The sequence below is a fragment of the Pinus tabuliformis genome, chromosome X (genome assembly GCF_031772625.1).
Source record: "Pinus tabuliformis cultivar Carrire ecotype Pingquan chromosome X, CPIR1, whole genome shotgun sequence".
Classification (NCBI taxonomy): domain Eukaryota; kingdom Viridiplantae; phylum Streptophyta; class Pinopsida; order Pinales; family Pinaceae; genus Pinus; species Pinus tabuliformis.
In genome coordinates this window covers 923,319,154-923,334,749 of record NC_142308.1, presented here as the reverse complement: position 1 = coordinate 923,334,749, position 15,596 = coordinate 923,319,154, and positions in this window count along the sequence as shown.

The following is a 15,596-nucleotide window of genomic DNA, read 5'->3' as shown; positions in this document are numbered from 1 at the left end:
ACATTTCTTCCGCAACATGGGTTATCTATTCGCCCTCTGATGAGTTAGTATCTATGCATGGGGTAAGCCTCAGTCAAACAACGAACAACATTTCCGAGTATAGTGCAGTGATTGAGTTATTATCTGAATCTATTTCATTTGGGATTCGGAGTTTGATAGTGAGGTTAGATTCTGAACTCGTTGTATTACAGCTTAATAGAGTGTATGCCATTAGAAATCCAGTGTTATTAAGATTATTTTTGAGAGTACGTCTCTTGGAACGTGAATTTGATTATATTGAATATCAGCATATTCCAAGATCTTTAAATACATTAGCAGATGCAATTGCTTCTCGAATGTTAAATAGACATTTGCAATAATCATACATGTAAATTTAAAACCATTCCATAACATGATTTACAAGATAAGCCGGTAATAGTGATATATATATATGAGTGTGTCAAAAAATACATCGTCCTCGATCATAGGTTGAAAAACACCTTATGATCGGCAAAAATGATAAGTACAAAAAACAAAAATGTCACATGTGCCCACAATAGGCGATCATCCTATCACTGGTGATGATCTCTATAAGAAACCACTGCACAGGCCACCTTGCAAAGGAACCTCCTAAAAGGTCCCGGGACCCCAATCACATAGCGCTGAAGTCGACGAGGAATGTCATCTATAGTGGTCTCCGGAATATCTCCTGTCAAGCGCTCGAGATGACCCTCCAACTCGGCCAAAACCTCTGTTGATTCGTCCTATGGGGCTGGTGCGGGTGCAATTGGTTGTTTCCTCTTGTAAGGCCGAAGAGCGGCTGGTCACTGTGGACCCACATTTGCATTTGAAATTTTTACTATCAGTTTTGAGACGATGGAAAAATAATAAAAAAAAATAAAAATAGGAAAATGTTGAAAATGATTTTACCTAAGTCATCCCACTACTCTCCTGGTGGAAGAACCATGTCTGGGTCACCACGAAAATCTACCCTAGCGTAAGGGAAGTCCTGAATAGAAAAGACCTGGTTTTCCAACCATTGGAAATACTCAGGTTTGAATCGAGCAACCTCTATCCTCTCGTCCGGGTGACGGGCCATAACTGCGACCCATCGCATCAGTTTGGTCTCTCGAGGAAGCCCAGCTCCAATAGTAAGGTGCTGCGGGATCAACATAGGAACCCTCTCCAGGCCAAAACTCACAACCAAAGCCCCATAACCAAAGGTCTTTAGTTGTCCGTTTTTGGCGCTGGTCAGTTGGCCTTTCAGATTTGCCAACACGACATCGCACCAGTTGAAGATGGTGCCTCGGAAGCAATAAACTACCATACGCATCTGGGATCCGGTGGTAATATGTAATGCGACAGCCCCACAAAGTTTGGTGACAGTAAACGCAATCACCATGAGTTCAAGATGGGATATGGTCTTTATGTTTATCCATTTGTCTCTAGCCTCGTTGTTGCAGTACTCTAGCCTGAGGCTATCGACAGACTGGCCACCTGGCCTAGCCCCAAACAGAGTCAAGTCTTCACCTCTCTTAGGCAAACCAGTCAAGAAATATATGTCCTTCGACTCAATTTCGAGCTGGTGGCCACCAATGAAGAAGCACTGGTCCTGTATGCTCCATCTGTCAACCAACCACTGTAAGAAATCCACCTGAGCCGTCATGCTAGGAATGGCCCAGAATTTGTACAAGCCGCACGCCCTCAAAGCATCAAGTGAAGGCTGATGATTCCATGTGGCAGCATACACGTCCTCATGCTCTCATTCACACTAATCTAGCATGATGTAGTCTCTGCATCAAGTATAAGGATAAATTAAATTGTTAGAAATTATTTTGATTGGTCCATTTTTTAGAATTTTTGGGTTAAAAACCCTTGCAATGGGGACCGCACCCTCCGGGTTAGACACGGTGCGTGGGACCGCACTTTGTCTACATGGAAGGTGCGGACCCCGAGCTTTTTCCCAATGGAGAAAAAGTCGGGGTCCGCAGGCCAGCAGTGGTAAACCTGCGGGCCCCCGCGCATGGGTTTTAAGCCTAAAAACCCTCCCAAAAATGAAATAAATGACTAAAACAAAAATTGAAATGGTTAAAAATGAGGAGTAGGATGATGTGGATTACGTGGAGAAGATTTGTTTATGTTTCACTTTGGAAAGGTATTTTTGGGACATTTTTATCCATTTCAAACAGGTATGAGTAATGTTTGTGTTTTTGTGCAGGATAAAGGATTATTCAGGCAAAATCTATCATTTTCGACGAAAAACATTTAGAGTCACCTTTAAGCTCTTTTCTAACTCCTAAAATATGAAAAGATCGCCGAGTGTTTCTTTTAAACTCGTTAAAACGTAATTAAAAGACGGTCCACTTACAACTCTTTTCCGACTGTAAAAACATGAAAATATTGCCGGATTTTTGTCGTTTCAAATTCGATATTGGTTATGAAATGACGTGTCGTTGATCGCTTTTTTACTTTTTCGGATCAAGGGCACTAATGACGAAAAGTACTCCTCAGTCGTAAAAGATCAAATGGTTCTCTCAAGTATTATTTTATACTTTTTCGGGCTTGGGAGACACAAACTTACGAAAAAGGTCAACCCTAGAGTTTTCTTAAGTTTTTTCAGACTCTCTAAAATTGAAAAACGCTGAGTTTCTCCTATACTGGACTCGTTAAAATTTCACAGTAAAGGACCTGTTCAATTACAAATAGGAACGAACCGCTCCTTCTTAGGGTTCGAATTTAAACTAAGTTGGACTCATCCGAAGGATGAGCTTATAGTCAAGCAAATGTTATCCTCCTCAAGCTTCTCAAAAATAAAGAGGTTCTTGCCAGAAATGGTGGGGGGAAAGAGAGAAGAATGAGCCTGTTTGTCATACTTTGTGACCACTCTTGAACACGACACTTTTATTCACTTGGGTTGGGAAATCCTTTGCCTAATAGTTGATCAAACCACATTGAAAGTCTTCAACCGGTTTCTGGGTATTAACTTTGGGTCAACTGTCACCAAACCATCTGTTGTGTCGTTATGTGTTCAAGAGGTCACTGCCAATAAGCCATTCATCTGCAAAATATCTGTCATTCATCTTGACCATCCCTGAGTCAGTCTTTGAAACTAAATTTCTTCGACTTGATCTATGATTTCATGTTGTGGGCTTGCCTACAACGGATCGCTTTCTATCGACATCAGCTCATTATCCAGAAAGATGATCTAGAAATCGTCAGTACCTTGAGATCTGCATGCCTCAATGGCAGGTTTCTCGCCCTTGATGACAGGTTGTATCATTGACCTTTGATCAAAGGATTCCATGACATGTTCGACATCAACACATTTATTCGCATCTCATGGATTGTACTGGGTACTTTGAGAGCCATTGACATCACTGGTGGTTTCTCTCACACTTGTTAACAGTTTACATCATTGACTGGTAATCAAGTGGTTTCTACCATGTTTGACATCAACACATTCATTCGCATGGATAGAATCGTATTGTTTCGGAAGTAGAAATGAAGACCCTGGATCTAGTTTCCACAATCCAGGCTGCGAGGAATTTTGTATTTATTATATAATGGACTATTCATAAACAGATGGTTGCATCCATACTGTGTCCACCTAAGTCTATACTTGTGATGTTTTACAAGATCATTCCTGTATCAGAGCAGTAGTTAGTTTTCTAGTCAGTTTTGATCTTATGGGAATGCCTACCTCAATGATGATATGATCTCATATATATATCTTGCATTGAATGTTTTTACAGGTTCCAACTGGGCTCTCCACAAGATGATCCTAGAAATGATAAAGTACTTCACTCTTCCTAAATGATCAATGAAATCCTCATCTACTACAGACTTCGCACTTTAGGGGGCAATCTGTTACACAAAAATATCGTCACCATGATTATTTGCAGTCAGTATGGGTCTATCATCACTTGTATTGTCCTCCTAAGCAAGTCTCAAACCTCAGCTCTTCAAGTCAAGCTTTGAAAATGGGAGAAAGACATTGAAAATCAATGAAACTCTGGTTCCGCACTTTCTCTCACTGTCACCTGTGGTCCCGCACCTTCTGTTTACAAAAACTGCAGACCTGCCCGCTCTGTCCCTAACGGTGTGGGTGCGGACCCCTGTGAAAGTCAAAAGGTGCAAGTTTTATCTTAAAAAACTCACTTTGGGTTAATTCTAGAGGATTCTAGAAGGAATTTTGACGTGGATTGTTCGCTCTGAGGTGGTTCATGCATCCCAAAAGAGAAGGAGCTAATCCCTTGATGAGAGGAGCTATCCCTTTGAAGGAGGGCTTTATCCCTTTGAAGGAGGACCTAGTAACCTCCCTCCATTGCACTATAAATTTAGGCATTGGGCTGGTTGCTCGAGAGGTTAGAAGCTGAACATTTTTTAGGGTAAATGCTGGTGAAATCAAGACTTCCTAGTTGAGCTTAAGAGGAGAGATCACATACCTTTTTGTTTTCATTGGGGAGTGAGTGAAGCTTGTCAAAGTAGAGGAGACTTCTTGCTGGACCATGGGAGGAGCTTGTACAGCGTCAAGGCACAGGTTGTAAAGTTCTTCTTCTTTTGAATTAATACAATCAAACTCATTTTTCTCCACAAGTATCTCATGTTATTTGTTTCATGGACTCCTTGACTTTCATGTTAAATATGTTTTATGATATTGGTTTTCTAGGTGCTACTTAATTTGTTTGCCTTGTTTGTGTTTGCAGATTCGCGAAAAAGGAGCTCATTTGGATCGAAGGAGCAAGGGCATCCACAAATTTGCGTTGGACCTAAGGTAGGCCCTAAAAACACTTGTTTTTCATTGTTTATAAAAGCATATTTAGAGAAAGATACTGTCTGGTTGGTTTGCTTGTCATTAGGTCTTCTTTAGATTCTAGGAAGGTCTATCTTGTCTGCAAGATCGACTTATTCCATGTGGCAGTGTACTCCCTTCATTTCCTTGTAGCTCCAATCAAAGGCTTCTAGGTTTTATCTCAACATGTTTCATATCTTTCCCTCTTCGAGAGCAGAAAGAGATGGATTAATTTTCAAAGTTTTCTCTGGGCCAAATTCTATGGTTTTGACATGGAGTGGGTTGGAATCGGCCAAACATAAGTCAATTGGATGATTTTTCTGGGTTTCCCTTACTTCTTCTTCTAATGGTCACAAACTAGGAGTTGGACATTGGAGTAGGTGTCCACTTAAGTCATGCTCATCTTGTTGTCCTCCTCCTATGGTTTCTTCCAAAACATAAAGTTGGCTGGAATAAATTATAAACCTCATCTTCTTCCTCCTCCTCCAACCATAAAGGTAAATCATGCTCTAGAGAAGGTTGAGCAGGAGGGTATAGGACTAACTGTTTGGACATATGCCCATTCTTGATGGTCATATTCCCAACTCTGCAGCTAATGTAGGCATTGGTTGTGGCAAACCATGGCCTCCCAAGGATGAGAGGATAACCAGTAAGCTTAGCCTTACGCTAGAGAACTAGAAAATCTACAGGGTAATCCCAGGAGTCAGTGGAGACCATCACATCCTCCATAATTCCCTCAAGGGTGACTTTGGAACGGTCTACAAGTTGCAGAACTATTGTGGTCTTCCTCAATGACCCTTGGAGGTTGAGCTAGAGCATGGTGTCCTTGGTCATCACATTAATGGAAACCCCAAAATTGTTCAGACTGTGTGGGACGATGGTGCCATTGATGTGCACATCTACTACAGGGCTTCTAGGGTCCAAATATTTTGGACATATTACCTACCCCATCATTAAGTCAGATAGCTGCCTAATGACATTAATGGTAGGGGCATCCATTTTTCTTCTTCCTGGATGCCTGAAGCATTTCTCCTTAATCAACTTATTGTAAATGGGAACATCTTTTATTACCTGGAGAAGGGGGATCTTTACACATAGATTTTTCAATTCTCCCAAAAGTTCAGTTTCTTCTAGGGTAGGCTGGAGTGGTTGGGGTAATCTCTCAAGAAAGGGTGGATTTACTTTAAGGTTTCATTCATCTTTTTCTTCATCAACCTCCCTATGTGGAGAGGGAGGTTTTTTATGTGGGAGAATTCTCCCAAACCTTAGGTTGATCTCCTGGATTTCTACAACATAAGTTGTGTATGATGTCTCTCCATTGTATATTTGTTGAGCCTACCTATTGTTCAGGTTCGGATTTGGCTAGGCCAGCATCTAGGGTTGCTTGGGTGGAGCAGAGTGTAGGAGTTGTGTTTGGGTAGGTGGTGGAGGCAATAGAGCTGGAGCATTGTTGTATTGGGGCCTCCACCCTTGGAGTGGTGGACTCCACTGAGGTTGTGGTGGAGCGTAAGGTTGGAATGACTAGCTGGCTGGCTGAGAATGATACTGAGATGCATAGGACCAGATGGTGGGCTCCAGTATTGTAGCAATAATGCTACAACTCCTCGAGCTTCCTTCTTTAATTTTATCAACCCGGTAGTTCGTAACAAACTTGGAAGCGACGGTGCTGTATGCACAAGTACTAGCTCTTGCCGCAGCTGTCACTTGGTCAGCTGGCACAAGTCCGCTAGGGGCTCAAGCCAACTTCTATGAGCTCTTAGAAGAAGCTTTTTAACTGATGGACGAAAGCTAACTCAAAGGTAGCTAATCTACTTGCAGAAAGGAACTGAAAGCCAACAAGAAACGCAAACCCTAGCAAACCCTAATTCTACCAGCTAGTCCTACTGATGCAAAGATGGGAATGCAAACTACTGAAAGAGATGCCATTACTTCTATGAAGGTGAGATGCATGTGTCTAGACTACTTCTACCTGAAGAAAACATCTTTTTGTATTTTTGAATAAGTTATTTAGAATGATCATGCATGTGCTTGTAGCTGGATTCTTACTGTGTAAAGGCGGATCACGAAGGAGAAATGCTTGGAAGAGGTCAGGAAGGCTCAGAGAGGGCCTAAGGAGTCCCTAACATCCTTCCAGAGAGTTTCAAAAAGTTTGGCTATCAAGAAACCGCGTTTATGAGCTTCTACAGGAAGTCTGCAGGGGTTCTACAGCATGTTTCAGAATTTCTACAGGATGTTCAGTAATTCCTACAGGATGTTCTACGATTGGGTTTTGGATGATGGGTGAGTGGAAGATGCTGCATGGATGGATAGGGAGGTAGGAGAGGGGTTTGTAGTGACTTCGTGACAGAGAGATGAGGTGATGAGAGGATGTGTAAAGCTAGCTTGTATTAAGGAGGGCAGAGGAAATGAAAGGCCAAAAAGGTAGGATGACGTGGGTAGTAGAGTAGTTGTGAGATGAGGGGTCTAATTTGGAGATGAGCAGTTGGCCTAGACAAAGTCTAGATGGACAAGAGGGTGATGGAGATGCACTGCACGGTGTAAACTGAACCAGATCATCCACGTCCTACACATAATCAAAATATTACTAATCTATCCTAACTGTTTAATGAAACCAATGAACATCAACGTTATTTCTAAAGAGAGCCATGTATGGTACTGAAGCAAAGAAACATTCCAAGAGGTATGAGCGCATGGATAACTTCTACAAATGAAAATATTGCACCAAAGGTTGCATGAGTACGCAAACCAATGTTTTTGGTGGGTAGCACTGTCTGCAAGTTCAGCCCCTAGAAAGAGGTGAAAATGACAGTGCAGGCAACCCTTTTCTGGAACTCTTATCAATTCTAATCTCTTTACTCTATTCTAGAAATCTGAAGCAACTCTATCTTCTAACAATGACCTACTTAACCAAACCACGAAATCTAACTCAACAAACTGCGTTTCAAATGCATGTAAAGAAAACCATATTGCTGAAAGGAAAGATATCAATACAACAGAAGGAGGCCCTAGGCTCTCAGGTTGGGCCCAACCCCGAGAGCTATGGATCCTTTAGAAACTCAGAGCTGAGATCAAATATGACTGCTTCCCATTAAAAAATAATAATCATAAGTCAAAAGGTCTGCCAATGATGGCTACAAAAGAGCAAAAACAGAGCTGGCAGCTCGTAGTGCAGAATGTGCAACAGTTTTCCAAAAGTCCCCTTCGAAGGCTGAAGCCTTATCATTTATACATCACGAGGCCCCAAGCTGGCCTCCTAAATCTATGGGACTTGGCTGACCAAACTGGGAGTGAACAGCTGCTTCCTCAAAATCCGTTTGGCTGCCTTCTAGATCCGGTTGTGGTGGCGTTTGGAGCTCGGAGTTGGGGGTGAAGATCCCGAGGAAGGCTATTTAATGCCGTGGACAACCCTCCTACGAATCCTCAACCCCATTTTGGCTGTCTCCTAGCCCTTATCTGCTCGGTTTTGCTCCCACATGTGTCAAAAAACCTAAAATGAGCACGTGTTAGCCATCTAGGAATAGTGACTGCCCTTATTCGTACAAATGACATAAACATACTAAAAAATGATGCACAAGTTATGAAAAATGAAGGATTGAGCAAGGGTAGTTAGGCCAAATGAGCCCAAAATGTTACCAAATTTGGGGCTCATCATCACCCCCAGCTAAAATGATTGCTCATCCCTGAGCAACTAATATAGCTCCTCGTCCTTCATTGATTTCACCGCCACTCTCACATCCCAGGCTTCTGAAGTAGTATCCTCCTCACTGGCATGGAACCCAGCCTTCCTTTCCACCTCTTCCCACTGCTTATGCTCGTCTTTTTCTGTGCTGCCTTCCATCAATCCTAAAAGCAAAGGTGGGCTTAGCTTGAGGCCAATCCAGCTGGCTTGGAGGTTCTGTATGGACTTCTTGTAGAGGGGCACCCGTGCTAGAGCTTCCCTCATTCGAGTTGGAGTGTGATATTCTCTGATTTTGAGGTTGTGGGACAATGTGTTCCATCGGCGGGTGCAAGCATGAACACAGTTGTCCCCTAATAGTTGCTCCATATCCTCGAAATGTGCTATAGCCTGAACCTGCTGATCCATGTATTTCAATAAAGTTTGAGGGTTGGTGGCTAAGTGTTGGTGGGCCGATATCAATGCAGTGGGATCCCTTGGCTCTGCTCTAATCAGCAGTGGCTCATGTAACTCTCGGTTCATGACCTCTTTGACCTCTACTGCTCTCTTTTATTCATGGTTCAACCATGAGGCAAACGCCATCAACTTCATATCTCCTACAACTGTGTTGGGATCCCATGAAGTCACCTTAGGAAGGGCCAAATTATGGAGATAGAACTCCGATAGTTTGGCCTTGTCCTCTGATGAACTGCTATTGCATAACTCTGTGAACTGCTGGGGGTCTTGGATTTGGGATATACCCCTTTGTGCCAATGCATTAATTTGAAATTGCAGCCACTGGTCTCATAGGTATAGGCCATAAGATTTGGCCGGTTGTCTACATTGTAGAGCATCCATGGCCCAACTGGCCATGCAGGCCAGTTGTGCCTCTTTTTGCTACAACTGCTGTTTGAGCGCTTGTATCTTGATTTGTGCTTGTAGTTCCCTTTCCTGTAGATGCGAGGTTAGCTCCCCAAGACCAACTTGTAGTCCTTCTTTGCCTTGAGGTTCTGCTGTAGTGTCCCCTGATGACGTGCCCCTTTCTTTCCTCAGTTCCTGTAGCTGCAGTTTGAGTTTCTCATTCTCTTCCTGTAGGAATACCCACTGGCAGTTTGCCACGTGTTTGGCCATAGCTAATTCTCTTCGTGCCTCCTTGAGTTGTTCCTCCAAGGGGCCTATATCTACCACTCCTTTAGATTTAGCTATCTTCATCCACGTGTGGGTTCTCACTCTTTCTTCCTCCAAAGCAAAGAAAAGCGGCCCTGTGAATTTCTGTGGAATAATTTTTCCAGCCTCCAAAAAGTTATAATACGAGCTCAAGCTTGGCTGGGGACTAGGTTCCGGAATATGCTCTACCTCTTCTTCCCTCGGTGGCTCTACTCCGTCTTCCCTAAGTGGTGATGTGGCTGCCTCTCCCTCCATTCTCTCGGTCTCCTTGAGCTGGGCCAATGTTTCCTGTAGAATGGCCTCAGCATCCTGTAGCGGGGTTTTTGAAGCCAACCTGTCCATTCTCTCCTTCCAAGCAGTTGTCTTCGGGCTCCCCCGCTCATAAGTGACTGATATTTTTGAGGGGGACCTCTCCCTTGGCGAGGTAGGGGTGTCTTCTATGGTAATTGGGCTGCTGGATGGAGGTTGGGGCCTGCCTGTTTTGATTCTCACACTTCTCCTGGCTTTGAAATACAGAGGGATCTCCCTCTTTCGTTTTTCCTTCGGCTTGGGAGGGGTACTAAGGGTGGCCAGCACGGCTGCTGCCTCCCTTGCAAGGATTTCGGCTGTCTTCTCCTTTGGTTTTCCTTTCTCAGGACTTCCTGTAGAAAGCCCTGTAGCGGCTGATTTCTGGCTTCCTGTAGAAGCCATTTTTGGTTTTCCTATAGAAACAGGTGGCACCATTTTAGCCTATTTGGATGAGGGTGCCTTGTCTTTTGACTTTGCTGAGGCTACTTTCGAGGTGCCTTCACTGACATGGACTTGTTCAGTCCTTTCCACCCTACTCTGTAACCTTTTCTCCCTGGGTGTCAATGTGGGTTTGTCATCCTCTGTTTCGACAACCTGGTGTTTCTCTTGTTTCCCCTTTTGTTCTTTCTTTGGTGCTTTGGCCGTGGTTTCTTGGCCTTTCCCTTTCTTCTCTGTTTGTATTGGTTCCTTCTCCTCGGTCAACATTTTGATGTCGCCATCCTTAGTCAAATTTCGGAAGGCTTCCCACGAGAGAGGGATGGTGTATGTGTGGAGTGCATCCTCCACAAGGAGCTTAATGAGCCCATGATGGGCTACCTGGTCTGGCGTGCCCTCTCGTAATTTGGTGGCACATTCAGTCATGGACTGCAGGAGGAAGTAGGGAATACTTAGCTTGTTTTCTGAAGGTAGGTCCATCTGGTGCCTAAGTTCTGTGAGCAGCCGGAAATGGTACCCATATACGATGCTGAATCGTCCTTCGCACGTGATATATTTCATAATTTGGAGGCTGACCTCACTCTAGAGAAGCTGTAGGCTAGCTCTGCGAACCCCGTTCTTATCCTCTGAGAATTGCTCCTCCGACAGAAAGAAATGTTTTTTAGCCTTCTGGCCTAGTTTCCGCTCCTCCTTATCCCACGGTACCCCCATTGGGAGATAAGTGACTCTGTTGATGAACTGTGGGGTGAGTCTGAGATTCAAACCCCTGAAATTGACGATGGCCAGCGTTTTTGATTTTGGCTTCAAAGCTCGCAAGAATTCCTCTGCCACCTCGTCATCGTAACCTTGAAGCTTGTCGCAGAACGACATCCATCGTGCACGAGAAAACAGTTCTACCACCTCAGGGTTTTCCCGTAGCTTCTTTGAGTCTATCGGTTCCTTCCTAATGAACCCACCCGGCATGGTGAAAGCTTGTTGTGTTAGCCGGAGGTGGCTGGCGCGTATCAAAAGATGGGCCTTTGGGATTTCTTTAGACAGAGCGTAGAATTACGCCTCTGTCAAGCACACAGTTCGTGAATTCTCGGCTATCTACAGGTGAGCCTTGACAGGGGCTTAATTTCGAACCAAATCCTGTAGAAAACCCCACATATACTACGACGACAATTCTCATGCAAAAGGAAGATGACGCTCGCAAATTTATGCGCAAACTGTAGTTCTACTTTTTAGGACGTCGACTTCGCCACCCTACAAACCAATTGCATGGGAGGAACAGGTTCAGGCTTACCTTTTCCAATTCACCACCTTTGACGTGAATAGATTGATTTCCTCCGTAGCGGTGAGCTTCCTGTAGTGCAGTTTCCTGTAGAAGTCGCGCACAGGTTCTGGAGAGTGCGTCAGTGGTTCTGGGCCTTTTGTGCAACCACCAGACGTTTGAACAAGCCGAGGACTCGGATTAACAAGCTTCAGGAAATTTCGGATGCTTACTCGACTGAAAAGTGGTTGATGATAAATGAGTGGAGTGACGATCTAGCCGGTGGATTTGAATCCCTGCGGAACTCGTGGCGCGGGGGTGAGCTATCCCTGCCGGACCGTTGGACGACGTCACCTATTCATTTCACTGCAAGTCTTCCTGACCACCGCATCATTCCCTGCATATCTACCGCCGCCATTTCTATTAGATCGCCGCTTCTCCCCGACTGGATGCTTCCCACGTGTCCACTTCCTGTTTTGCTTGACACAACCAACACTTTCCGAATCTGATGAGACCATCGGATTGGCCGTGGTGGCCAGTTGAATGGCTACCGACTGGATCAACCCATTCATTTTCATACTTGCATACATTTTAGAGCATTGTTCATGTAATTTGACGAAAAAAGGGTGAGGCACTTACCTGGGCGGCCGCGACGTTATTTTCAGACTTCAGGACGAGGGTGATGGATCCGCTTGCTGCTGCTTCATGCACAGGCACGGGGGTTCCTCCTTGCAGACTGCTACTGGTTACAAAACTTATTACCTGGCTGCGGATGGTGCATGTGACCACTCTATGTGTTGCAGGTGCCTTGATGGTGTATGCTCTAGCTGGATGAACTGCTACGGGATTCCTGTAGGATATCCTGTACCAGTTTCTCCTCCTCGGGTGCATGCCGAAACGGCGGAGATGGTGGCATCATGGTCACAGTCGCAGGGTCCTTGGATGGCTTTGATAAGTAGTGCATGGGGCCTCTGCATCCTTTATTCCATTTGAGAATTGCTTCCTCTGAGAATTCAACGTTATGATTTGACTGTGTAGGTATTTCCATTGCATGGCAACAGGGGTGGTAGAAGGAGGCGACAGCAGTGGATGATGGAGAAAAACATTGGCTTGCATGCCTTTGTATTGGACCTCGGCTTCGAATCCTCCCACACAGTCAGTCCTGGGCTGTCCAAAGATTCTACAAGAAGTTTCCTATAGAAATACAGAACATCCTGTAGGAAGTCCTGTAGCTTCCTGTAGAAGGCTAAACTGTGATCAAATCATGCCCAGACCTTGGAAGAGATGAGTGTTTCTGGAGGGAGTGCTGGTGAGGTCACCTGGCAGCATAGTAGGGACCCTTGTCCTTGAGTTGAGGGACCTCCTTTCCTGCATGGAATACCTGCAACTTGCATGAATTGTCAAATCTTGAACCTGTTTTCCCTGTTTCTTTGTTTGTTTTTGTTTTTTTTTTTTTTTTGAAAGACAGCAGGGGCGCCTCCATGAGGTTTTCACCCTTACCATCTGCCTTGAGCGCCTCAGAGAGGTTTTCACCCAAGGGTTTTTTTTCAAACATTTTCAGAAGACAGCAGGGACGCCTCAATGAGGTTTTCACCCCTACCATCTGCCTTGGGAGCCTCAGAAAGGTTTTCACCCAAGGATCTTTTTTTTTTTTTTTTTTTGTTGAGATCTTCAGGGTATGCCCAAAACAGAGGCAGAACCCTTCTCTATGCCCAGCACTGATTTTTCCACAGTTTTGATGAATTCTTGCCTTGAAAGAGGTTTTCTGTAGATCCTTAGTCGATGCCCATTGACGAGCATGGGGATGGTCTCCTCATCAATGGTCCGAATAAGAACAGACCCATTGTCATTACATTTTTTCACTGCATATGGTCCCAGCCATCTGGTTCTTAGCTTCCCCTTGAAATCCTTATCCCTAGAATCGTACAACAGTGCCCAATCTCCCGGCTGAAATTGCTTGTCATTGAGGTGTTGGTCATGCCATACCTTCCTCTGAAGCTGAACCACTTCTGAGTGGAGAAGGGCCTGCATTCGGTGCTCGTCCAATCCATTCAGCTACAATAACCTTTCTTGTTGGGAATGGTTGAGATCCAGGTCCAACTGAGCTGCCATCCTCAAGGTGTTGTACTCGAACTCAATTGACAGCAAAGCTCTCTTCCCATAGACCAACTCATAATGTGTGAAGCCGGTTGTGGTCTTCCAAGTGGTGTTGTAAGCCCACGTGGCCTCAACCAAGCGATCTGCCCAATCTTTTCTACTGCTGCTCACCACCTTAGTCAAGATCCCTTCCAATGCTCTATTGGTGACTTCCACCTGCCCATTTGCTTGAGGATGATAGGGGGTGGAAGTCCTATGCTTGATTTTGTGATGAGCGAGTAGGACTTCAATTAAGTTGGAGGTGAACTGGCTTCCTTGATCAGTGACTAGCTTTCTTGGGTAGCCAAATTTGTAGAAGATGTTTTCTCTTAAGAACTTGGCCACCTTTTCTTCTGTCGCTGCTTTGATTGCCTTGGTTTCTGCCCACTTTGTCAGGTAGTCTGTGCACACAATGATGTAAGACCTTTGCCTCGAAGGAGGATTGATTGGACCCACAAAATCCATACCCCACTTCTCAAATGGCTCAAGAGTCACTTGAGGTTGGAGAGGCATTTCATCCCTTGGAGTCGGTTTCCCCATCCTTTGGCATCGGTCACATTGGCTGATATACCTTCTGACATCTTGATGAAGCGTGGGCCAATAGTAGCCTGCCTGTAGGATTTTGAAGGCAGTCCTTTTGGCTGCAAAATGTCCTCCACAAGGCCCGTCATGACAGGTTAGGAGGATATCAAAGACTTCCTCCTCCATTACACAACGCCTTAAGATCTGATCGGGGCCAAGATTGAACAGGTTGCCCCCGATCTAAGTGAATGAGGCACTCTTCCTTACGATCCTGCTCTTCTCCCTTGAGGATAGGTGCGGAGGGAACTGTGTTGAGACAAGGTAGTTTGCTATATCAGCAAACCATGGAGAGAGTACTGAGATAGCAAACAGATGTTCATCTGGCATCTGGTCATCCACTGTTCCATCCTCACCTGCAGGTAAATCCAATCTAGACAAAAAGTCAGCAACAACATTTTCTTTACCTGGTTTGTCAACGATAGTCAAATCAAACTGCTGCAACAAAAGTAACCATCTAATAATACGAGCATTCACATCTGGTTTATTCATTAAATATCTAATTGCAGCATGATCAGTATGTACAAATGTTTGATAGCCAGTGATATAATGTCGAAACTTGTTCAGTGCATGGACCATGGCCAAGAATTCTTTCTCAGTTACAGTATAATTCAATTCTGCCTTGGATAAGTTTTTGCTGACAAAGTATATGGCGTATGGAAGTTTTTGTTCAACTTGTCCTAAGGCTGCCCCTATGGCTTTGTTCGAGGCATCAGTGTGGATGTGGAAAGGTAGGGCCCAATTTGGACCTCTCAAGATTGGGGCAGACACCAACTTATCCTTTAGTTCATTCAGAGCCTTCTGACAATCGTCAGTCCAATTAAACTCAACATCTTTTTCCAAGAGGCCAAACAACGGCAAGGCTAGCTTGCTGAAGTCTTTAATGAATCTCCTATAATACCCTGCTAAACCTAAGAAACTTCGAACATCTCTTACCTTCTGAGGAGGTGGAACCTTCTTGATGAGAGCAATCTTGTTAGGATCCACCTGTAACCCTTGGCGCGAAATGGTATGGCCTAGCACGGTCCCTTCAGTCATCAAGAATTCACACTTTTCAGGACTAAGGGACAGGTTCATCTCAATGCACTTGGTTAGGAATTTTCCCAGATTGGACAATGCTTCCTGGAAGTTGGAACCATAAGGAGTGAAGTCATCCATATAGATTTCCACCAAATCATGGACCAGCTCAGAAAAGATGCTCACGACGGCTCTTTGGAAGGTGGGAGGAGCATTGCATAGCCCAAAGGGAAGAACTCAGTAAGCAAAGGTACCCCAAGGACAAGTGAAGGTGGTCTTATCTTGGTCTTCCGGGC